Source organism: Thalassophryne amazonica, chromosome 21, assembly GCF_902500255.1.
Source record: "Thalassophryne amazonica chromosome 21, fThaAma1.1, whole genome shotgun sequence".
Lineage (NCBI taxonomy): Eukaryota > Metazoa > Chordata > Actinopteri > Batrachoidiformes > Batrachoididae > Thalassophryne > Thalassophryne amazonica.
In genome coordinates, this window is record NC_047123.1 from 28,125,185 (window position 1) to 28,152,141 (window position 26,957).

The following is a 26,957-nucleotide window of genomic DNA, read 5'->3' on the forward strand; positions in this document are numbered from 1 at the left end:
TTGCATTTTACAGGGACAATCATGGGAATAAAATGTCAAGCGTCACCTTAGCAGAGGTTATGATGTAAAGATTAGTTTGGACTCGTTTTGTTTAAATCTGACATGCTCCTTTTCAATGCAGTGTCTTCTCTGTTGGTTCTCCTTTCTCACTCGGCAGATTGACACGCAGCCATGACGACAGAAGCGGGCACAGAGACGGAGGTGAAGGAGAAAACAGAAGAGTCAGCTGTTCAGCCCAACCAATTGGAAGAAACGGAGGAAGTAGCGAGTGCTGAGGGAGCCGAGAAGGAAAAGGAGAAGGAGAAAGAGGCGAAAGGCATCTCTCGATACCTGCCACCGTGGCTTAAGAAGCAGAAGTCCCAAAGCCAGGTATGCACGTAGCTCACATTTCACACAGGTTGACTTCAAAATGTCCATTTTTGATGACATTTTTTTCAATGCCCGCTCCTGAATTGAATGAAGACATCCCCTAGCAAGGAGACCCCGCCCACACAGGACACGGCAACCAAGGTGGCAGAGGATGAAGATGGGAGTGCCCCAGAAGTGAACGGCCACGCGGAGGAGCTGGAAGAGAAGGAGGCTGTAAAGTCGGAGCAAGTAAAGGAGGCAGAGGCTCATTCCAACGCCAGCGCTGACACAGAGGTATCTCATATTTAACCCTCTCGAACCCTACGGTCATTTCAGAATGTCATAGATTCGTTAAGAAAAAATGCAAGTTGAATTTTTTTTGATAACTTATTTCACCAAAAGTGTCTGTATATATGTAAAGACTTTTATTCTATACATATACCAGTATAACAATACATAATAATTTTTTTTTCCTTCATCTTCTCTGTGCCTCACCCTGAAATTCAAAGATTTGCTTAATTTTTGTCACATCACAGTTTGTCTCATTCCAGTCTTCACGGTTGCTCTGGGAGTGCAGATTTTCTTTTTTTTTTTCTTTTTTTTAACACATAGTTTGAGCAAACGGGTTTGAAAATGAATGTAGAATCTGGTGAAATTTCACTACTTTAACCTTCAGCTGAAATGTGAAAATGTGGCAGTAATTTTTGTTTTATTTATTTATTTGTCTCCCCCCCCCCCCCCCCCCCCAAATATACGAGTGGATTTTGGGGCCTTAGAAAGTTCAAGTAATGTCCTTTGGAAAGTTAGTCTTGAACCAGAATGGTCACAAACCCAAGCAGTCTGACTCCTTGCTCAGCTTCTTTAGTTGCAGTCGGGGTATGCGTTGATTTGTGAAGTCGAGATGCATATTATACAACCCCTGGCAATAATTATGGAATCACCGGCCTCGGAGGATGTTCATTCAGTTGTTTAATTTTGTAGAAAAAAAGCAGATCACAGACATGACACAAAACTAAAGTCATTTCAAATGGTAACTTTCTGGCTTTAAGAAACACTAGAAGAAATCAGGAAAAATAATTGTGGCAGTCAGTAACAGTTACTTTTTTAGACCAAGCAGAGGGAAAAAAATATGGACTCACTCAATTCTGAGGAATAAATTATGGAATCACCCTGTAAATTTTCATCCCCAAAACTAACACCTGCATCAAATCAGATCTGCTTGTTAGTCTGCATCTGAAAAGGAGTGATCACACCTTGGAGAGCTGTTGCACCAAGTGGACTGACATGAATCATGGCTCCAACACGAGAGATGTCAACTGAAACAAAGGAGAGGATTATCAAACTCTTAAAAGAGGGTAAATCATCACGCAATGTTGCAAAAGATGTTGGTTGTTCACAGTCAGCTGTGTCTAAACTCTGGACCAAATACAAACAACATGGGAACGTTGTTAAAGGCAAACATACTGGTAGACCAAGGAAGACATCAAAGCGTCAAGACAGAAAACTTAAAGCAATATGTCTCAAAAATTGAAAATGCACAACAAAACAAATGAGGAACGAATGGGAGGAAACTGGAGTCAACGTCTGTGACTGAACTGTAAGAAACCACCTAAAGGAAATGGGATTTACATACAGAAAAGTTAAACGAAAGCCATCATTAACACCTAAACAGAAAAAAGCAAGGTTACAATGGGCTAAGGAAAAGCAATCGTGGACTGTGGATGACTGGATGAAAGTCATATTCAGTGATGAATCTCGACTCTGCATTGGGCAAGGTGATGATGCTGGAACTTTTGTTTGGTGCCGTTCCATTGAGATGACTGCCTGAAGAGAACATGTAAATTTTCAGTCATTGATGATATGGGGCTGCATGTCAGGTAAAGGCACTGGGGAGATGGCTGTCATTACATCATCAATAAATGCACAAGTTTACGTTGATATTTTGGACACTTTTCTTATCCCATCAATTGAAAGGATGTTTGGGGATGATATCATTTTTCAAGATGATAATGCATCTTGCCATAGAGCAAAAACTGTGAAAACATTCCTTGCAAAAAGACACAGGGTCAATGTCATGGCCTGCAAATAGTCCGGATCTTAATCCAATTGAAAATCTTTGGTGAAAGTTGAAGAAAATGGTCCATGACAAGGCTCCAACCTGCAAAGCTGATCTGGCAACAGCAATCAGAGAAAGTTGGAGCCAGATTGATGAAGAGTACTGTTTGTCACTCATTAAGTCCATGCCTCAGAGACTGCAAGCTGTTATAAAAGCCAGAGGTGGTGCAACAAAATACTAGTGATGTGTTGGAGCGTTCTTTTGTTTTTCATCATTCCATAATTTTTCCTCAGAATTGAGTGATTCCATATTTTTTTCCCTCTGCTTGGTCTAAAAACGTAACCGTTACTGACTGCCACAGTTTTTTTTCCTGATTTCTTACAGTGTTTCTTAAAGCCAGAAAGTTGCCATTTGAAATGACTGTGGTTTTGTGTCATGTCTGTGATCTGCTTTTTTCTACAAAATTAAACAACTGAATGAACATCCTCTGAGGCCGATGATTCCATAATTTTTGCCAGGGGTTGTACTTTCCACAGCCTAACCTACCCAGCACCTATTCTGCTCAAGCATTGCACAGAGTAAGAGTTAGAACACGCTGAGCGGCAGAAGTCACTGGGAATCCTGTAAGGAGTGATCTGTGCAAGAACCCTTCCTGGCATGGAGAGCAGAGTAATACTCCTGTAGTTGTTTCAATCAAAGCGATTGCCCTTTCTTTTTCAAAGTGGAATGAAGGTCCGTAGGGGATAATACCATCTCCAGATTGTGAGGCCAGGACTATAGTATTTCTGCTCAGGTGGTAGAAATCGGACCTACCTGCTCAAAATTGAAGTTACAGTTGAGGTAAAAGGTTGGTTCTTTGTACTTTGCTTCAGAGATGTGCGAGTTAGAGTTGGACATGTACAGGGCCACTGCATGACTGCCTTTCCTCGCCATCATATACCTTCTCCAGCTATTAGTCAGGTACCCCTCGTACTGCTAGATGGGCGGCGGGGGGGGTATTATGTACCAGTCCCTCCCTGTCTTGACTAGAACTGGCAAACTTCTGCTATAACTTAATAGTTTGTAAAGAAAGAAATTATATATAAATGATTTTCTTAGGTCCTTAAACCCCAAGTTTCCAGTGCGTAGTGAGTGCTTTGCATGACAGCACCCTGACATCACTGTGTGTATGAATGTGAGGCATCAATGCAAAGCACTTTGAGCTTCTGATATATGTAGATGGAAAAGCTCTATATAAATGGACACCATTTACCATAATTATTATTATTTTTTTACTTTAGTAAATGCAGTGGCCAAAATAATCAAGATGACGATGTTTTGCCACATTTGAGAAGTCCTGCTATGGACACTGTTTAAGACATAAACAAAGACTGTTCAGCAGAGAGAGGGAGAGAAAAGCACAGCCATTCTCCCTCAAACTCGCAATCTGTTCCATCCAGTGATGACATTAACCCACCCAGGCCCACCCACTGACATCAACATTTCAGAGACTTGGCCAGAAGAAACGCCCGCACCATCTAAGAGCAGAATTGCACGAGAAGAGACCAGAACCTTCGTAAGGGACAAACTGGGGATCGAGTGATGGGAAGAAAACTGTGTTCTCTTTGACCTACTTTGGACAGACAGATTTTGGGTGATTGATTTATTTATTGTGTTTCTGAGCAAACACTCTTCTACAGATACCAGAGCTGCTCACAGCCTGACGTCTGGATTGGACGCAATGCAAAATTGATGCATCAGTCAGAACGTGCTGTAATTTTGTGGTCATTGCAAGGTCGTGCTGCGAGAACGCAGGAGGAAAATTTCTTATGCTTGGGAGAATTGCGGTAAAAGTGATGTTCAAACGATTTCCTGAAAAAAAGCATTTTGCTGTCTGGTTGATCTGGATTAATCTGCACCAAATGTGTCCTTGAACACAGCAAGGAGGCTGACATGCGTGCAAGCTGCTCTGTCCACTCTGCTAATACTGCAGCAATGAGGTTGAATATTTGGTGCGTTTGGCGTGAACAAGCAAGTCCAGGGTGTGTAACTGTTATTGATTTTTCATCTGGTTTCCTCATTTTTATTACTCTCTTATGCTCCGTTCTGCCTCAGCCCACTAAGGAGGAGAAAGCAGAAGAGAGTGCTGCAAAAAATCCCAAAGAGGTCAAGGAGGAAGGAGCAGGAGAGCAAAAGGAGGCGCAGGTTACAGGAGAGGGGGGAGAAGGCCAGACCTCCATTTTCCAGTCTCCTCTTCGTCTGGTGAAGAAGAGCAAGATGAAGCTGGTGGTTTGTCATGTGACCCTGTTGGACGGGAGCGACTTCAACTGTGAGGTGGAGGTGAGGGGGAAATGTTTTATACAAATCAGAGTTGCTTTTTTTACTCTTCGAGGTTTCCACTGTGTCGGTGACGTTATCGTGAACAGGATCAGCGCTTGCATGCAGAATGCAGTTATGGCAGAGATTCTGCCATAATGCTTGGGGGCGTGGCTTAGGAGGATAAAAGCAAAGCAGCTCACCCGGCGCGGGCTCGTCTGCTGACCACCAACACACACGCTCGCGCAAGACGGCATCAGATTATAAGGGTCCGTCTCCGTCAGATTAGTTCTGTGCAGCTGCCGCTCCATAGCAAATGCGTGTTGTGCAGTGTCACACGTGGACGCCACCGTTCAGTGACGGTGTATTACAGTTGGAGATTAATAAAGAAGGAAGGCTGCCAGAAGTGTTTGTTCAGATGATAAATATTTGGTGTTTGCAGATAATCCTCAGGAGAAGATATGAATACTTAGATCTTTGGAAGATACGGTGGCACAGAGAGAGAATTTTGGGGCTGTTTACAATAGGAACAAATCAGATATTAGCAGTTGCACTGGTGAATTTATTTTTGAAACACAGGACTTTCTTCCCTTTTTCTATGTGCACAAACTGCTCAAAACAGCCGCTGTGTAACAGTTAAATGTCCTGTTCAGAATTGGTGAGCATTTCACTGAGCTCAGTCTTCTTGTTTTTGACTTTATGGTCACAAACTCGTTTTCCTAATCTACAGTACTCCACCGCCGACGGCATGCCTGCGAGTGTCCATGGTCATTTGAACAGTGGCTGCTCTGTGTTTCAACAGATACCGCTGATACTGCAACTAACCACTATTGTCCTGATGTGTGTGTAAGCGCACACACACATTCACTAGACCCACCCTGTACACAGTGGCATAGTTAGGTTGTGAGAGGCAGAGGTGCACAATGCCTTCCAGAGTTGTTAACTTTCTTGTTTGCCCAGCAGTTCTCCAGCATTTTGTTTTTCCTCTAATTCTGTCTCCATTGTACTATGTCTGCTAATTAAGGGGTCTATTGTGCAAACGGAGTCATTGCAGTTAATTATGGCTGTGGTTCTAAAAGTCCCACACCTTGTAGCTGTGGATGTACGACCTCCCCTGTTAGAAACTAAATTTAGGACTAGCAATGCTCATTTTAGACGTCTGTGACATTTGTTGCAGAAGTCCTTGTTTGGCCTCCTGTGTGCTCTGTGAGAAATGTCCACCGAGCTGGTTTGCAGTTTGTGTGTTTTGCATTGAGGTTTTTTAGCTTACCCCATACGAGTATGATTACACTGTATCACTGTTGGCGCCAATGGCTGTGTTAGCCTTGGTGTGCAAGGATTGAAAGCCACAGTGTGCAGGATTTAGAGGCGTTTATTAGCAGATGCATAATGTAGCAGTTATATCCATGTGTTCATTCGTGTATACTGTAGTTTCTGGAATATCTCACTTTTTTTTATTTTATTTTGTTTACTAGTTTGGGAGGCCCTACGACTTGTACTCTGGTGCGACTTGTATACTGAAAATTCACAAGTTGGTATTAAAATTCTAATGACTGTTTGGTTTGTTTGTTTATATAGAACTTTCCCAGGATTCAAAGCACTAAACAAAATAAACTCCAATAATCAAAGAATAAATGCCATTAATAAAAATGCACTACAAGAATGCACAGAAATCCCAAATTAATGGCACATAACACAGAAAACAACTTATACTCTGGGATGACTTGTATGTTTTTTTTTTTTTTTTTTTGGTTTTTTCCTTTTCAAGAGGCATTTTTTGACAGGTGCAACTTATACTCCAGTATGACTTATACTTCAGAAAATACGGTAATGACCTGCAACAATAAGTCAACGTGTGTTCATAATCTTAGAATGATCCCTTCATATCTACATAGGAGCACCTTGTTAATACAGTAGTCCAAAAGGGACATTCTTACTCCACCTTCTGCATTTTGCAATGCAGTTGAAAGACTGAAGAAAAGAGAAGAGGGGTAGGTGATCGGTGTCTTGTATACAGTTTACTGGTTGCTAGTGTAGGCTAAAAAGTTTATGAACCTTCATTTTTGTGAAGTGGAGGCTCCACATATTGATTATCATGAGAGAAAGCAACACAGCATGCATACCCATCGACAGAAGAGAAATTGTGACTGGCAATGGCATAATACATTCTGCAACCTCACCACTAGATGATGATAAATGCTGCACACTCTAGCTTTAAGCCTGTGTGTATCTTGTAATTTTTTGCTACAACCTTGGATGTATTGTTTTTTGTTTTTTGACACCTGGTAACCCATAATTGGCATCTTGGAAAATGCTAATCATGACACCTTAAAGCAGGCTGCCCAAGTATCTTCCGATTCATTTTTCAACTCTGCTGTAAAAACAGATTCAAATGGTTTGAAAGCTGACTATTCAGTTATAGTTGGTGTGGTTTAATTAGCCAAACTGAAATTTAGCACACAGCCTAGAATTTCATTATGTTGCAGTTTGAGTGCAACAACAACTTAGTTTGATCATCTCCTAGTAAGTCCCAAGTACTCCTTTGCTTTTCATTCGGGGTGGCCCCCAGCAGATCCGGGGTGGATCTGCATGTTGAATTGGCAGAAGCCCTTCCTGACGCAATGCCACATTACATGGAGAACTATGGCAGAGGTGGTGTTTGAACAGAGAGCATTGACCACTTGGACACCACCCCTGCCAGAGTTTGGTCACCTCCTGGAGGAAGAGTATTATGTGCATGTTGTAGAGTTATGTTCCTGCAAGCGTTGCAGGAACATAATTTATTCTTTTTTAATTTATTCTTTATTATTTATCTATGATTTATTTGGAAATATGTAAATCTTCATAATATGGCTGCTAGTGATTGTTGCACTTAAAAACAAATAGCAAAAAAAACTTAAATATTTGTGTTTCTCATAGGCAGTAATGCATATGAATTGCCCCCCACAGCCACCCTTCATGTAGTGCCTGGCTTGTGGGAACAGTGGCACAGACGTGCATTACAGAAGCACACAAATGTCACATTCTTATTTTGTGCCATCAGAATGCACTGCGAGTGTGCGAACGTGTTGCGCCAAGTATAGGAAAATACCACAGATGTTTTCAGCTGTCCCAGGACGAGAAGAAAAATGCCGTCTTTCATGCTCTTTCCTTCCACTGCCACCGCGCTCCATCGCCCATCTGTCTGGGTGTTGCTGCAATCATTCAGTATGACACAGTTAAAAAGCAATGAAATGACAGGTTGTGTTTTTGTTTGTTTTTTTTTTTTGCATTTTTTCCTGTCTGGCCTGCAGTCTGTTGAAACTGAACCACTGGATCGTCTGTGCTCGCTCGAGCGTGCATGCTTGGATGTGTGCTAAATGTCACTGTCATAGCTGAGCGTGAGGATTTTTTATGCCTAACACTCCCATCTGGCTTTGAAAGAATGTATCGGCCCAGAGAGGGAGAGACAGCCTGTCGGAGAAGACAATAATGAAACATATGTTGCTGAAACAGAGATGCATTGATGCAGAGAAGCGTTGTGGAGGGAGTGAGGCTGCGCATCCCTCAGCAAGTGTCTCATCAAACCCTTCTTATTGCTCAAAATTTGAAGTCAATTATGTTTGGAATCCCTTGCATGTTCTGTTTGACAAGGAACTGCACAACATAACTGTTCTTTATTCCCACCTGCCCCAGGAAAATGTAATCTCAGCAGTGAGATCTTTGTCTCTCCTTTCGAAACGTGCCAAGGGCCAGTTCTTATTCTTTAAGGTGGTGCGAGCATCTTAATCTACTGGAAAAAGACTACTTTGGTCTGACATACAAGGACAGCCATGACCAGAAGGTATGCATCAGAGTATCTACCAAGCTGCATGCAGTTGGTATAGACTAGACCTCCGCAGAAGTGCATGTCACATCCCCCAAGGTTTACGTGTTAGGATTAATTTTCTCTTTCATGTTGCTTATTCTTTACAGTGTTGGTTGGATCCCACAAAGGAAATCAAAAGACAGATACGCAGTAAGTTTCACCTTATCTGCACTCTTTTAAATTTTTTTTTTCCATTCTGATTTGGTTTATTACAAGTCTTGCTGTACCATGTAACAAAGTTCAAATGGTCAAGCGTTTGGAAAAATTGGTAAAAATGTGAAAATTGGCAGGTGTGCTTCTCTTGGTAGCCTTGATGACTGACTGGTGAAAGTCACCGTGTGTCCTCCTTGACTGTTCACTGTTGTGGCTTACATTTGTGAGGGGAAACTGCCGTATGTATTTGGCGTACATTAGTATATACTTGGATTATTTTCACTGTATAGCCAGTGGGCTGGACATCACTATGTGCAGGCAGTCGCTCACTCATTCAGTCTGTCATGGGACATTTCATATGTGAGCGAGATGACTTCACTTTTTGTATTGACCTGATTGTCACCAAAACTTGACGTGTGTTAGGCATGGAGACCCCAAGAAGTTTATTGATTTGGGATTCAAAAGGTCAAAATCACTGAAGTGTACTTTGTAAAAGCCTTTTGCAGAAAAGTATCACTTATCAATGTTAAGCTTACCAATGTTTGCCCAGGACGCCAGTGGGTTAATGCAAACTGAGGCTTGTTTTTCACTAAACAGTTACGTCATTCTTTGGTAGTAAATGACCATGAGATCACGATGTCATGGTCTCATAGTAGGATGACATCATGTCGTGTTAACAGGGATTTTTACTGGAATTTAAAAAAAAAAAGGAAAATACCATTAAATTAGGAAGTTACACAATCCAAGCAAGGTGTACTATCCAGTTTTGAGTTCAAAACATATTACAAACGTGTAACTGCATCAAGACTGTTGTTATTGCACACTCATGGTTGCCGATTTAAAAAGAGCCAGATTCATCAAAATGATCCTCCAGAGCGAAATGCTTCACATCTGAGTACCATAGAACAATTTATGATCTCCATCAGCGTATTGATTTTAAAAACGACTGGAATTTCTGCAACCATTTCCATGGTGCCATGACTGGAAAAGCTCCAGGAGGATACAGTACCAAGTCACTGAGTAGCTCAAAAAAGTGAGTGACCATGCAAGGTGGAGAGTAGTGAGGGAAGCCACCAAGACAACTCTGATGTAGTTGTCTGCTTCTCTGCCTGTGACGGGCAAAAACTGTGTTTAGTCCAAAAGGCACATGGGAGACTCGAGTCGAAATTTGACCGTTTTCTTGTTTGAAAATCTTTCTCTGTTCCGCTCCCAACATGAAATTGCAGCTGTTGAGTTTTGAATGTGTCCTTAATGTGGTTTAGTTACATTGAGGATTATTCTGGACGCGCGCACGCACTCACGAGATTTTTAAGAGACTGGTTCAGTAAGAACGTATCATTTTGGCCCCATAAACTGATATTTTGACTAAGAATGCGTCTGGGTGTGAATGTGTGTTTATGTGGGACAGCGGTTGGTGTCTGTGTTTAATGCGCCTGCGGTATGCGGCGTACGTCAAAGTAGGTACGTTTCTGTGCGTGTGACACTGGCAGCATTAATCTGCACAAGGCATATGGCAGCTGGACGCCTTTCAAAGCATTTTGCTTTGAAAGCAAAGATTTTTTTTTTTTTTCTTTAAAGATTTAAATAAATGCGCCAACAGAAACTTAAAGCAACATCATGCAGCATTTTAGGGGTTTTTATTAGCAGAAATGGAATATAGCATTTATAACCATCTGTTCATTAGTGTGTAATGACCTGCAACGACGAATCTGTTTTCTGCATATCTGCATGGGAGCAACGGCGTAGTGCAATGTGCAACCTCACCACTAGATGACACCAAATCCTACACACTGTAGCTTTAAAAGTTGTTGATAGAAAGCTGAAGGTGACGTGGACGATCCACGCCCTTGTTTACAACAATAAACAAGGGAAATAAATATTTCAGTGTGGCGCTTGGTCATGATGAAATGATGTTGCACAATACCAGAGCTGCTGTGCAGGGGGCGGGCGCACGTATGATGCAGCAGCGTGCGTAATGCTTTCTAAAATCTGTTCTCCATTAAGTAGCTGCCTTCTGTCACACCAACGTCTCTCTCGCTCGCTCGCTATCATGCATACACACACATGCAAGTGGGATCAGCTGCAAGAGAGCGCACAATAAATAGAAAGACATTCCATGAATTATGACCTCTTGTTTCATTCATTTCCTATTGTAACCCAGCATTTAGATCTTCACACTGATTAGATAAGTCCCACATGTGCCTGTTGTAAGCACTCTATATTTGTTCATATTCACCAAGTACTTTCATTGTGGGGTAAATAACTGATCTTGATCATCTGTGTTCCTCTCACCACATTTTCCTAATGGTGTTGTTTCGCTGCTTCTCTCTCTAGGCAACAACTGGCAATTTGCCTTCAACGTCAAGTTCTACCCTCCCGACCCCTCGATGCTCACTGAGGACATTACGAGGTAACTAGGCACCAACATGCACGCACACAGTTTAACGTTTGGAAATCAATCTGTACGTCTTGGTAATGGTGTAGATTTGTGTGTAAATTATTGTGGAGTTTGCCGACGGATACTCGCCATAAATGCACACACACTCAAAGCACGGGGCCCTTTGTTTGAAAAACTTCTCGGATAGTCGTAGCTCAGGGATAATCCAAAGTGTCCACGTCTCTGTCGTTCAAGCAGCACAAACCCATCTGGGAGTGCAGTTTATAGACCGGTGCCTCTTATGTGTGTTTGTTTTTTGTTTTCCTCTCCACGGCGCATTTTTTGCACAGATGTGACCAATACTCCGGGGAAAATTAGAGTCTGGGAAATACAGCAGATGTTTTACACTTGTTTTTTTTTTTTGCCTCTTTTATGTCAAGATGAGGATTAGATATTAAACCACCTGAAGGAGCAACAGACATTTAATCTCACTAGCTGTGCTCAGCCTCCCAGGAGCAGAGAATTTGACCACATGAATGACTCGTTTAGCACTGTGAAAGATTGAAGCAGTTCTGCTCTAATTAAAGGCTTTGAATGTGCTTACTGTGAGGAGACTTTATCCGCCTCTCTTCTCTCTTTCTCTCTCTCTTTTTCGTAGGTACCTGTTATGCCTGCAGCTCCGTGAAGATGTTGCATCCGGTCAACTGCCTTGCTCATTTGTCACGCACACATTATTGGGATCGTACACGTTGCAGGTATACGTATAGTACTGTGCAAAGTGGCAAATATACAGCTTCCAGGTATGGCTGTGTTGTGTCCTGGCATATTGTTGTCATTTCTGTATGTGTGGAGACATTCTCTTTGGTAATATCCTTAATCCTCAAGTTGTTCCCAATGTGCAGTTGAGCACCTTGCACGGCAGCACACTGTATATTACCTGTATCAGCTGGAAAAGTGCTGCACCAATATCATTTTGTAGTCACAGTGTCTCAGTGTTATTGTGACACCAACACATCTGCTGGTTAAGATTGTGCTGGAGTTATGCTATCCGCGTGCTACAGCACTTATTAGCACACAACGTGTACAGTAAGTCCAGCGCATTACATCCTCAAATCGGGCACTGGATCACATTTGTGGCTCACTGTTACCTTTGCATGCAGGTTTATCATAGCTACAGAGCGTGACCTTCTGTGGTGCATATCTGATTTTTAAAAGTGCATAATGAGGCGGAAACTGTCACAAAACGCTGCACGTGTTCCATTTGCGGATAACCTAATTGTATCCTATGAAGCCTAGGTGGCGCCATGAGGCGATTCGGGTGCTTTTTGTTTCATTCTGTCTCATAAAGCTGTATGTCTGTGTGCTACTGGTTTACAGGCAGAGTTTGGAGACTATGAACCTAATCAACCTCGGCCTTTCGACTACATCAGCCAGCTGACGTTTGCCCCGAATCAGAACAAAGAAATGGAGGAGAAGATTCTGGAACTCCACAAATCCCACAGGTCAGAGGAAGCACACACACATCTAATGGTGCAAATTTATTTACTCATATTGGTGACTGTTTTATTTTCTTTTTTTAAATGCAGTTATAAGACAGACATGCAAATCCAACTGTGTTCTGTTGTGGGTGATTTTTGTTTTTAGGGGAATGACACCAGCGCAGGCTGATTCCCAGTTTTTAGAAAATGCCAAGAAACTGTCCATGTACGGCGTGGACCTGCACCATGCTAAGGTAGGAAATAATAGTATTGTGGATGTAATTGCGATTATTTAGAATTTTACTGCAGTTCTTTCACTTTCGGGTAAGCTTTGTAACAGTTAAAACCAACAACACTCTGGCATCTGAAAACCAGTCACTTTAGTAGCTTTAAAGAAAGTTGAAAAATAGTCTAGAAATCTGTCATACAGCAGCTTCCTGTTTCGAGTAGAATTTCATATAAGCAACAGTGACGCCAGGACCCTGTGATTATCAACTTGATGGGCTTTTCTGCCTTCATTCTATTTTGCATGTGGAAAAATGCCAACTTGGCCCACAATAGGAGGTTCACTGGTCCTCATCTGCATCTATCAGAACCCAAATTGTCAGAGGTAAATAAGCAGTAGGTTTTACAGAGTTTGTGGAACCACTCGGTGATTAATCTTCTGCATTTTTTTTTCCCTCCTCTGCAGAGTATTTTCTCTCAATTTAGGACAGCGCAACCTTGCCAGCGTCATAGGCAAATTTGGGTTTGACACCTCAACATTTAATGGTCTCTATGCAGTTCTTTGGTCTTCAACTTTTGCAAAAATTTTAAATTCCACAGCAAAATTTACAAATGTGTTGCATTATCTCATGGCCATTCCTCTTTGGGAATAAACAGTTTGTTTTGATATGGGGAAAGGTGCGTCACCGTGCCTGTATCTGTACGTCTCTGCTGTATTTGTATGTCAGCTGTGCAAACACACAGGGAGGACATTGCCATGGGAACAGCCAGCGTCTCGCTGGGATAACAGGTCACCAGCAGTGTGCGCGTTTCTGTGTGTCTGCAGGACAGATAGGAAAAATGAGGGGAAAACACACGACCCAGTCTTAGAATAGAAAGAGAGGATGTGACATAAATCGAAGGTCAAGAAGACAAAGAAGCAAGCGGCGGAGATAAGGATAAAGTGATGTGCAAGTGGAGACAAAGAGGCGAGTCCCCTTTAAGAGCGTGCTCCACTTTGCAGCAGATTGATCCAGAGGGAGAGACGAGAGCATTAGTGAGTGTCTCGAATGTTGAAAGTGTTTGTTTTATGGAATACCAAAGTTGTGGGAAATCGTGGATCTATTTCTGTGCTGCACTTTTTGGGGGGGCATTTATTTTTTTAAACTGCAAACAGTTAGCCAAATGTAGTTGGCATCATGTTGTTGGGATGCAACAGTGTTCGGTCAGTAGAGATTTTTATCCCTCGCTGGCTGTAGACGGGATATAGAAACGTGCTCCATCCCTCACGTTTCACATCAGCAGTATAACTGTGTGGTAAAATGTCGTGAAATTTGATGCACTTTCTCTGGAATTCTGTCATTCTTTACACTAAATTTCATGTGTATACCTCCAGCACTCTCGCGCCACCACCTGGTCAAATTTGAAGCGTTTTTCCATGTGCAACTTTGAACAGTTTGGGTTTTTTTTTTTTTTTTTTATCGTTTTTCAAAAATCAGGTAGGGTTGGATTGCTTAGATCAAGTAGAGTTCAATAAATCAGTTTTCACCATACCATATTTTTGATGGCATTGGATTTTTATGGAAATGACTAAAGTGTTTTATTGAGCCGCAGATTTGGTCCAGCCTTCACATTTTTGACCTCACAGTAGTATCTATGTGGCAGCTTGATTTGTGTTTTTTGTTTTTTCCAAAGCGTTCATCCGTCACGCTCACTCGAAATGGGCGGGGAAGCCACCGTATAGGACGTGATGTTATATCGCTGCAAAATGTCATCATATTCAAACTCAGCATATGTAACCTCTGGACCTCACTGTGTGAGAGCTTTAAGAAATTGTCACATTTAAACTGTAGGAAGTGTTTGCATCTTGGTCCCTGATATTCAAAGGGTAGATTTGAATGATCAGACACATTCAGAATTTAAAGCCTCACTCTGACTTGTCACAGAACAACTCATGGAAGAAAATTAAAAGTTAACAACACTGCTTTGAATTGCTGAAATGAATGCTATTAACTGAAATGGTATCCCACCTGGGATGCCAGCACATCCAGGTATTCATGGCAGAGGTGGATATTTTTAGGTACAAATTAGTTGCATATCTAGATTGAACCTTTTTCTTTAAAGGTTTAGTGCGACTGTCAAATTTCCTGTCACCAAAACCTTGTTGCAAATAAATGAAATTTTTAAAAATCACTCACCCATGTTATCCGACAATATTCTCCACCGGGCGACTTACATTTTCTTCTTGTGCAATGATATGTTTTGTTTTGTTTTTCCCTGTAGTGTTCCTATTATTAATTAATTTTTTTTGGGGGGGGGGTCAGCCTTTGTTAAATGTAAGGTGGCAGCAGCATTCCTTGACCTATTCTTATTTATTTGAATAATTTATTCTTTACGTACTGTTTATGTTGCTTTGGAAATTGGGACGGTCTTCCACTGTGACTGATGCGTACATGTTAACATGAAACGCCACACGCTTTATCCCGCAGTCACTGAAAAGTCAACAATTACTCTGAAACCACACAGTAAGCTAATGCAAAATATCCTCCGCTTTTCATTTTGTGAGTGAGATCAGCGCACAAGTGCAAAAATGTGATGGTGCCAAAGTGCACATCGATCAGTAGTGAGCTAAAAGCGTGGCAGGACCATGTGTGTGTCCCAGTAAAACTCTCCATTAGGCCAACAGATTTTTATTGTTAATTCATGACTGTAATCAATATCACCCCCCAGTACTCTCTGGCTTACTATTACCAGATGTCCATGGACTTAAAAGCTTTGTTAGTGAGTTCATGTAGCTCACCCTGCTATATTTGTAAATTGGGCTGTTGTATAGAGTCCATATTTACAGTGATGACTGAGATAAGAGCATTTTGAAATTGTACAAACTCAGAGGTGCATTCTGGTTCACCAACAGTCAAATCCTGTCTGACTTTTGGTCAAAAGAAAGTTAGAAATTATACCAAAGTTGCCTTAGCCAAGCTTGGCTACGTTAATACATTTAGTAGATGTTTAACTTTAAATTATGGATTGTATGTGATCACTTATAGTGGTTTAACAGTTTACAGATCCCAAAAAAGTTAAATAACCAAAATTAATAAATAATAATTTTAAAACGAGAGATGAATGCAGTGATACACGAGCCACGCCCACTTCTTTAAACCTTTGTCACTGTTAAGGTCTACAAAGATGGCCACAGCCATATATCCAAAGTGGAAAAAGAACAAATCGGCGATGACATGAAATGTTGCTATGTTTTGAGCATTTTACAGGTGAAAATCAATTTGTACTCATGAATTTGGGAATATTTGGAAAACTTTCCTCTCTTTAATTGTTGTAAAGAACAATGTTGTTTGACTTCTTTTGCGCATGTGTGCGTGCCTGACAGGATTCTGAAGGCGTGGATATCATGCTTGGCGTGTGTGCCAACGGCCTCCTGGTCTACAAAGATAGACTCCGGATAAATCGTTTTGCTTGGCCCAAGATACTGAAGATTTCCTACAAGAGGAACAACTTCTATATTAAGATCAGACCAGGAGAGGTGTGTACCCATGAACTCACTCAGGCCAAAAGTCTTAATGACACTCCAGTACACTTACACCAGTCATATTTTGCAAAATCAAAGCACACCAGATGAATTATTATGCCGTTTTGAACTTTATAGATCAATGCATCACATGAAAGTCACATACAGTGCGCGCATCACTGCATGGTTTTTCTTTTAATATAATTTTTTTTTTTTTTTTTTTTGATAGACGGAGCAGTTTGAAAGCACAGTGGGCTTTAAACTCCAAAACCATCGATCGGCCAAACGGCTGTGGAAGGTTTGTGTGGAGAATCACAGCTTCTACAGGTAGATGGGCACACATTAAATCACACACATGCACTCTGTTCACACACATTTCTGCATCTGTGCGCCGCTGCAGTGAAGTTGAAATGAAACATTTAGGATGTTCTTGTAGTGTCGACTTTCAGCTTGAATACAAGAAGGTTTAACAGCCAGTCAGGACTCGGCAAATACTCTTTATACAAGTCAGGGGATGGATACATGCACATGTCTAAGTCATTGAATATCTGAGTGACTCTGCAAGAAGGAAACTAGTGAGAGAAGCGACCACAACATAAATGGCAACTCTGGCAGAGTGTATAGACTTCTGTGGCTGGAGTAACATAGTGCACCTTTTTGTTTGTTGCATCACTAGTTGTACAACTTCATGGTGGAGTGGAACGGAGAAGGATTTACACACAAGAAAACAGATCAAATCTAGGCTCGAGTTCCCCGTGTGCCTTCTGCCAAACTAGCTTAAATTTCACGTCTTTTAAAGAAAGTCTCTTCCTGTGCCACTCCGCTGTAAAGCTGGTAATGCACTAGACAAAAGTTGCACTGTGCACATTTTCTCCAATCACAGCCACAGAATCCTAGAACTCCTGAGTTGTTATGAGTGTCTTGGTGGGTCACATAGCCATTTTTGGGAAATAGCTGCATGCTTGACTAGTTTAGTTTCTGCTGCAGTCTGGATGAACATATCTGGAAACATTTTTTTTTTAATGTTTTGCACATGTGATGTGATTGTAGAAAAGAATTTGTGCCTGTCCCACATCATAGTTTCTCTCTGTCTTTAGGTTAAACGCACCTGAACCGCCAACAAAACCCCGCTTCTTGACGCTGGGTTCAAAGTTCCGCTACAGTGGCCGAACACAGGCCCAAACCCGCCAGGCCAGCTCTCTCATAGACCGACCTGCACCCAGCTTTGAGCGCACCTCGTCAAAACGAATCAGCCGCAGTCTGGATGGAGGTAACATATGTGCACCGCTAACTCGCTCCAAAGCGCTGCAGCTTTGCCCCAAAGAGATGCAAAAACCGGATGGATTAAGGAAATGAAGGATGGGGTGGGAGTGTGGTCACAGAGGGGGGTTATGTGTGTTTGGATGTAATATGCTTGGTGATATAGGAAACAACTACAGCACATGTTTCCTTTCACACAGAGAGGGAGGAAGAGATGAAAAGAAAAAAATCTTACATCTTTAAAAAAAAAAAAAAATGGAGAAAAACCTCCACTGAAACTGTTTTTTAAAAAAAAATCTTTATTTATTTTTTTTGACTGACACAAAACTGGTCGCCAATAATGTTAATATTTAAGTAATTTTTCATTTTAAAAAATCTACACACATTGCTTTATCTCTGGGAAATGGTGAACAGTTTCTTTATTTTGTGACGTTTTAATACATAAATAAAAAAAAACTGACAATGGAAGTAGTCATAAGCTGCAAAGTCAATCGATGTACATACTTGTGACAGAAAGCAGATTGGAAGACTGAAGCAGAAATCCCTGAAATCCAAAGTTTTGACACACGTTTTTGGTTTTGTGACTGAATCGTGCAGCTGTCTCGTCAGTAATTATAACCGGTAATGACACGGTCTTGATTTCCTTAGTTTTCATGTCCGTCGTTTTCCTGACGCTAATCAGGAGTGCTCAGAAATGAGAGCGTTTTATTTTGCAATACCTGGTGCAGCTGTGTGCAAGTTTCAGGTTTACTGCAATGCAGCCGCCCCCTTGTGGACACATCGTTCCACTGCAGCCGTTAGCACTTATATTATTACCAGACAAATTTGGATTAAAGAAAAAGTAAATGGGTCTGTTACTAAAACATATTAATGTTTCCTTTGTTTTTCCTCACTCCAAAGCACCGATGGTTAGTATAACTGAGGCCGACAGGGACTCTGCGGCTGAGAACAGACGTGAGCTCCACTCAGACTCCAAGGTATGTGTGCGAGGATGCACGCGTGTCTGTGTGCAAACCACAAACAGCCAGAGAATGAGACATACTGTGCAGAGAGGATGAAATATTATTGTTTCACTGTTTGCTTGTTTTTTTTAATGTGTGCTACAGAGAGAGGAACAGTTGCTTTGTGGGTCACAGGGAATAAAAAAAGTTATTTATTAACTGATATGGACTTTATGGCTAGAAATTGTATTTCTTTGAACTTTTTAAAGCAAATTATTGAGCATTATTATTTGTTTATTTAAATGAAAATCTCTTCATGGAAATGTCCGACCCACCTGAAAAATGAATCAGGATTAAACATGTTTTCTATGGTCGTTTCTGTTGATAATAACATTAGTCACAGGTGAATGAATATTTCTGTCTAAATGTAAACAAAAACTATTTGTTTGATGGAATATCAACATTGAGACTTGCTCATGCTACTAAGGGAGAGAACAAGAGTAATAATAGATTGACAGCAAAGAAACAAGACATTGCTTCATGCACAGAGTTAGATTCCTGCCTGTCTGTGTGTTGAGAGACTTTTGGATTTTGCTTCAAAAGGTGTCAGATTGTAACTTTAATTTAGGCTACGCCAAATTGATTCGTTAGCCTTTTGATCTGACTGCTCCCAAGTTTTTTCCAAGTTTTTGTCTTCTTAAAGACAGATTGTTTCTGATACAAAAGCACTGATTAAAAAAAAAAAGGTATCGCATCATGATATAACAAACTTACCTGGACCCAAATCTGCGAGATAAAAGACAACTATTTTCCTCCAAGTTCGGCATCAGAAATCACCAGAATATTCTTGAGAACGCAGTAGAGAGAGTCTGCTATTTTATAGAATGTTACAGCGACTGCAGCACGTCATTTTGAAGTTTAGTCTGAACTCGTGCTGTTAAAGTAGTTTGAAGCTGTGACATGATTTTCATCATTAGAGAAAACCCACTGTTTGGCCTTCATTATGCAGAATAAGCAGCAGAGCTAAAGAATGTTAAGTAGTCCAAATACGTATTTTTTTCCACTTCAAAATGCTTAAAATTACATTAGATTAAAAAAATAAAATAACCCCTCTACTGCTCCTGTGATAGGGAGGTAAATTCAAAGGCCAGTGAATCAGTTTGCTACGGACTTATCATTGTGCAAAACTGAACATAAGTGCATGATCTGCCGGATGATGATCCTTAGTTAAAAATTCAATGTGGGCACCAAATAATACACTCAACAAAAATATAAAGCAACACTTTTGGTTTTGCTCCCATTTTGTATGAGATGAACTCAAGATCTAAAACTTTTTCCACATACACAATATCACCATTTCCCTCAAATATTGTTCACAAACCAGTCTAAATCTGTGATAGTGAGCACTTCTCCTTTGCTGAGATAATCCATCCCACCTCACAGGTGTGCCATATCAAGATGCTGATTAGACACCATGATTAGTGCACAGGTGTGCCTTAGACTGCCCACAATAAAAGGCCACTCTGAAAGGTGCAGTTTTGTTTTATTGGGGGGATACCAGTCAGTATCTGGTGTGACCACCATTGCCTCATGCAGTGCAATACATCTCCTTCGCATAGAGTTGATCAGGTTGTCAATTGTGGCCTGTGGAATGTTGGTCCACTCCTCTTCAATGGCTGTGCGAAGTTGCTGGATATTGGCAGGAACTGGTACACGCTGTCGTATACGCCGGTCCAGAGCATCCCAAACATGCTCAATGGGTGACATGTCCGGTGAGCATGCCGGCCATGCAAGAACTGGGGCATTTTCAGCTTCCAAGAATTGTGTACAGATCCTTGCAACATGGGGCCGTGCATTATCCTGCTGCAACATGAGGTGATGTTCTTGGATGTATGGCACAACAATGGACCTCAGGATCTCGTCACGGTATCTCTGTGCATTCAAAATGCCATCAATAAAATGCACCTGTGTTCTTCGTCCATAACAGACGCCTGCCCATACCATAACCCCACTGCCACCATGGGCCACTCGATCCACAACATTGACATCAGAAAACCGCTCACCCACGCGACGCCACACGCCATCTGCCATCTGCCCTGGACAGTGTGAACCGGGATTCATCCGTGAAGAGAACACCTCTCCAACGTGCCAAACGCCAGCGAATGTGAGCATTTGCCCACTCAAGTCGGTTACGACGACGAACTGGAGTCAGGTTGAGACCCCGATGAGGACGACGAGCATGCAGATGAGCTTCCCTGAGACGGTTTTTGACAGTTTGTGCAGAAATTCTTTGGTTATGCAAACCGATTGTTTCAGCAGCTGTCCAAGTGGCTGGTCTCAGACGATCTTGGAGGTGAACATGCTGGATGTGGAGATCCTGGGCTGGTGTGGTTACACGTGGTCTGCGGTTGTGAGGCTGGTTGGATGTACTGCCAAATTCTCTGAAACGCCTTTGGAGATGGCTTATGGTAGAGAAATGAACATTCAATACATGAGCAACAGCTCTGGTTGACATTCCTGCTGTCAGCATGCCAATTGCACGCTCCCTCAAATCTTGCGACATCTGTGGCATTGTGCTGTGTGATAAAACTGCACCTTTCAGAGTGGCCTTTTATTGTGGGCAGTCTAAGGCAAACCTGTGTACTAATCATGGTGTCTAATCAGCATCTTGGTATGGCACACCTGTGAGGTGGGATGGATTATCTCAGCAAAGGAGAAGTGCTCACTATCACAGATTTAGACTGGTTTGTGAACAATATTTGAGGGAAATGGTGATATTGTGTATGTGGAAAAAGTTTTAGATCTTTGAGTTCATCTCATACAAAATGGGAGCAAAACCAAAAGTGTTGCATTTATATTTTTGTTGAGTGTAGATGTTGTTGGAAATGCAATGATGAGCGGGGATTTATTCAGTCTTGGAACTGCCGATTTTGCAGTCATCTTTTGCTTTGCATTGTGGAGAGCACGAAGGAGCTCAGTGCTGGTAAAGAGACAAGTTATTATTATTATTATTATCCAGCCTTTAAAGCTACAGTGTGTAGGATTAGGGGTGATTCTTTGTACAAATAGAAAATATTCATAAACATAATTACCTGCAACAATGAATCAGTGTAATAAGCTCAGAATGAGCACTTCATATCTACATGAGTGCGCCCCCTTATGTACGCCGTGATGTTGCACCACCATATTGTTAGAGTACAGACATACGTTCTCCGCCGTTTGCTAACAAGTTTGAGAACCCTCATCTTTGTGAAATGGAGGGTTATACACTCATCACAAGACAAAGGGGGAGCATGAATCCCCATCGCCAAAAATGTGAAAGGGAAACAAAACATTCTGCAGCCTTACCACTAGATGACACTATCCTACACACTATAGTGTTAATGAAGTGGTTATATTAGCTGTATAGGTTGTATAAATACATAATGCACGCCTCCTTTTACTTTTTTCTTCTCCTAAAGCGCGCTCACACCCTCGTGCTCTGCCTCTGCTGTTGACACCGTTTTGTACACTGTGCTCGACCCTTGAGCGTTCACTTTTAACCTTTGTGTGCTGCGTTCTTGTGCTTCACAGACTAATGTATCTTCCCTCCCCTCTCCTTTTTCTTTCCCACATTTGTTTGCGTGTCTCACCCTTCTCCTGCACGCTGTCATCACATTCATTATCAAAATGGATTTTGTTATGCTCACATTCTGTTGGATCGCTTATGTATATTTTTCTCCCATTCTGCTTGCTTTGTTTCACGTCCTTTGTTTATCCTGTCTTCTTCATCTCCTCTCCTCTATCAGTCAATCTTCATGTTTCCACTCTCCTTCTCCTCATTATCGTCACTGTCTTCCATTCCCCCGTCCCTCGACTCCATCTCTGAGCTCAACCGCGGCCTGTCGGACATCTCCGAAGACGAGGATCTCGACAAGGATGGCGCCGCGTCACCCATGCCACAGGCCCTTCCTTTAAACTCTCCCAGCTCCCCCTCTTTATCCACTCTGCAGTCAGCCGACTTTGCACAAAACCCTGACGCCTGCCCCCCCGTTACAAGCTGCTCCCAAATCCTCCCCTGCTGTAGCGCGGAACTTTTGCACTGGAGGTGGTCTGCCAGGCTGAAAGTAGGGCGCCGGTTGGGTTTCCTCACTGGCAGCGCTGGTTCTGTCTGAGGGGTGTGGTTAAATATGCATCTCTCCTACTTTGTTTTCTGTCTTTGCAGGGGAAGAACGTCAGCAGGCGTCTGCAAGCAAAACAGTGTTCAGACCCGAACGCTTCTCTGTTCATTTGGATCCGGCTCATTTCGAGTTTAACGCTGAAATTTAAGACCATTAGTGCCACCCTTCACAAGCGCATCGTGTCCAGCGTGAGCGTCCCCAATTTATTTCAACTAATTAATTCTGTGGTGTTGAAATTGTCACATTGCGCATCATTTTTCGCCAGCTCGGTTTTCCAGTTTTCCTTTTTCCCCACCTCATCCACGCCTCACATCGTCTTCCGTTTGTGCTTTCTTTTCCTCTCTCTGTGCTCTGCCTCGTTCCTCTCGTCACTTTCGTGTCGTCTCTTGCGCCTCTTTGCATCGTTACCTCCTGAACCTGTCCCCGTTGCTCTTGCCCTGCCTGTTGGTTGTCTTCCTCTTAGCCGTGATGCTAACTGCGTGCCAATCATTGGCCTTGGCCCTGGTTTTAGCCACACCCCTCGGCCTGACCCTGTGCTACTTGGAGAACACGGTCTCCAATCAGAAAAAGGCAGTTCTGCCCATGTTTGTGACCGACGCGCCGGACGATCGGTCTGCGGATCGCTTGAGCTCTGCTTTTAACTGGCATGACTCACCTCTGCTGCCAACAGACACGCCTCCACTCGCACAACAACACAGTCGCACAACCACCACGTGGAGTCAAGAGATGTGTGATCCCGCTGCCTAAAGACGCACGTCCACACCCCCCGTCAGCTCTGTTTTTTCCTTCCCTCTTCTTTTGGCCTGAGCACAGATCTGTAACACTGTCACGTTTTCTTCTTCTACTTTCTTGCCGTCCCTGCACCCCCACCAACCCCACTGCATTGTTTATATTACAAAAAATAAAACAAGAAGAATAAAAATAAAAGAAGGGATTCATAGGCTAGACAGTCAAAAAGGTTAAAATGTAGGTGTAATGTAAAAAATGTACACTATTTTGCAGATGGACAATTTTACACATAGGTAGAAGAGTTGGTGGATACTTTAATGTCTGCAAATTTTCAATCTGTTCAAACACCTGGGTCTGTCTTTAATGAAGTTCTGAAAATTATGATTAAGAAAGTTTGAAGAGCCAACTGTGGTTTAAAAAAAAAAATACCTGCCACAGCATTTATTCAAAAAGTCTTTATTTAAAATTTTGTTATTAAAGGTGTGTAATGATAGTCATGATGATTATAGTAATAGCAAAATTACACCATTAGTTTTAAATTTTTCTTCATGAATGTAGTTTTTTGTGTGTATGTGTATAACTTAAAAGGTTACCAATAGATTTTGCTAAAATTTTATGAAGGCATTTGGTCCTTAGAATAGAAACAGTATGACTTCTAGGTCCGTTTAAAGTCTTTCATGATGTTGTGCGATCGGCAATAGGCAACATTTACCTGTTTCTTTTCAAGTCAAAAACTGGTATAATTAAAAAAAAAAAAAAAAAAAACTCAGGCGGGCATGTTGCGTAGTCAACTACTGTTATGGGCAATTTGGACCAGGTCTAGTATGGATCCAGATCTCATTGACCAAGATGCATATAAAGTCCTAATTTAAATAATGACTGGTACAACAACGCATACAGACACTAAAACACTTGAGTAATTTCACATGTAGGTAACATTATTATACTCAAGTAATCTTGTTCTTGTGAGGATAAATAAGCAATTTTGAGTCAGAATTTTGGATGGTCAAAGGAAAATGAATTGGCAAAGGATCCCTTCTCAGATTCTTTTATTTATTTATTTATTTATTTATTGTTGCAATGATATGATAAACATTTGTCGTCATAACTGAGTTAAATACTCAAAATGACGACATGACACATTTGTTTATAGGTAGCATGTTTCATTGTATTTTATCAGTGACTTATATGAGGAAAAAATCTCCTCTGTATGTTGCTTTGTAGATCAGACAGAAGAGGAATATTCATATTAAAACCAGAAACAACATGACGAGCGTCTGTACCCAGGATGGGATTAGTAGTAATTAGAGTAGCTGTAGTGTTTTACTTTATAAATGCATTACTGTAAACCTGATTGTTTGAGGGGGTTTTGCACACATACATCATTTCATCAGCAGCACTGGTGCACTTAAAAAAATATTAGTATTTGCTGATTTTTTTTTTTTTTAATTTTTAAATTTTTTTTTATTTTTATTTTTTCCCCCCTCCAAGAGGACTGCGCACACATTTCTGCATCAAAGAATTGTTCAGTAACATAAACATTTGTATTTATGGACGGGGGCGTTCCTCCTTTCACAGGGGTTAATGCAAAGGTCACATGACCAGCAGTAGCCATTTCACACCATCTGTTTTACCATATTCTGTCTTCACACCCCACCCCCCACCCCACCCCCAAACATACGCTCACAAACACACGCTTTGTCTGGGATGTGATTTCGACAAACAAGGTTAAGGAGGTGGACTCGAGCCTTGCCGATGCAGAGGCCAAACCCACTCAGGTCAGGGGGTGTCGCCCGTCTTTGCCAAGCATGATTTCGCAAATTCTTGGGAGAATATAGTCTGAAAAGACCAAAGACATCTCCTGGAATTTGTGGTTTTGTATCTTGAATGTGTGGTGTGCTCAGACGATGAACCAGGCTCACATAATCTTAGAGCAACCGCTTGTTGCGTTGGCCTGATCACTCATCGGTGTGGTTCATGCTTCTGTGGTGAATTTGCCCTCAGGTGACAATATGGGTCAGTTTTTTTTTTTTTTTTTTTTTTTTTTTTTAAAATAATAAAAAAAAAATCTCCCCGTGATGATATAATGTGTAACTGGTAAATTTAAACACTACATCTATATTCCGAGTGTTGATGATGATAATCTCTCACCGTTCTATTTGTTTTGCATTTTGATTTTAATTGGACCTGATGGGTGGAAAAACTGACCCTAAACAGTCACTTTACCTGCAGTCTGTTCTGGCTTTAGGTGTCATGATTTGGTTTGGTTTCCTGGTTTATATATCTGATTTTTGGTGTGCATTTGTGTATTGATATGAGCATATCCACCACTTCACTGGATAAAAAAGCATCAAAACTGTTTTTTAAACACATTTCAGCCTTCATCCACCAATTCTTTTGTATACATTTTAGTTTAGTTTTTAGTGACTTGCTTTATTTAAATTTTGATTTAGCTTTTATCTAATTTCCTTTTAATTCACAGCATTTGCACACAGCATTTATTATTATTATTGATTATTTGAGATATATATATATATATATATATTATATAAATTAGCTTCACGATTGTCATCTTTTTGCAGATTTTTTTCAATTTTTTTAAAATTCTCTTTTTTTCCAACCAATTATAATTCTTATTGTCTTTTATTTTGTTAGCATTTGCACACTGCATTCATTTTACAATTGGTGTCCTTTTTATTTAATTTTGTTTGTTTTCTATTTGTTATGCTGTATGTCTGCTTTCCAGAGTCCATTAAGAGTGCATGCCGACAATATTTATGTGAGGCACAGTAATTTAATGTTGGAGGTTGGTACTGGCGTCTCACCTGATGCTGAAAATAAGAACTACAGCTTTCTGTGTATTCTGACACCATCAGAACTACTGCACTGAGTCAGACTTTTGCTCTGTCGTGCTTTTGGCGCTGTGTGCATTGCCGCTGTTTGTCGTTGCATCATCGCCGCACCTGTTTTCCTCTTTTTACTCTGAGAATGAAAAAGAATTTGTTCAGAAAGGTGTAATGCTACTTTCTGAATTCACAAGACAGTCATTGAAACCATCTGGACGAGGACACATTTATTGTTCATTTACGTACTAACTGAGCTGCTAAATAGGTCTCAGAACCGCGACTCTCTGTGTCCATGTTTGGAGACTTTTGTAGAAAGGATCATCTTATTAAAACTAGAAAACATGCTCCACATTGGGCACCTTTACATTATAATTTTGGCTACCAGAGGGCAAAGGTTGAACTTACGTATGCTATATCTTGGCAGAAATTCTGTACATCAATGCAAAACTTGGTACACAAGGTCACGTCACTAAGACCTCAGACTAGTCTTACCTTGAGCACATTTGATTCTCATTGTGGCCACCAGGGAGCAGAGGCTCAAAACTTTTGTGGATGCAATGTCTTAACAAAAACTTGATACACAAGCTTCTGACATGTTGACATTGATGTTGGTGCATACAAATTGTAGTTGTGGTTACTATAGTCTCTGCGTTCTAGTGTTTGAGGACTCAACAAGGTCTTATTAGATGTGATCAAACATGCTAATGTAGATTATACATCGCAAAACGTTTGCACAAGTT

General features: G+C 41.3%; 1 pseudogene; it reads left to right on the forward strand.

Moving 5' to 3' along the window:
* LOC117502830 overlaps window positions 1–26,957 on the forward strand; it is a 39,580-nt pseudogene that overhangs the window by 4,959 nt on the left and 7,664 nt on the right.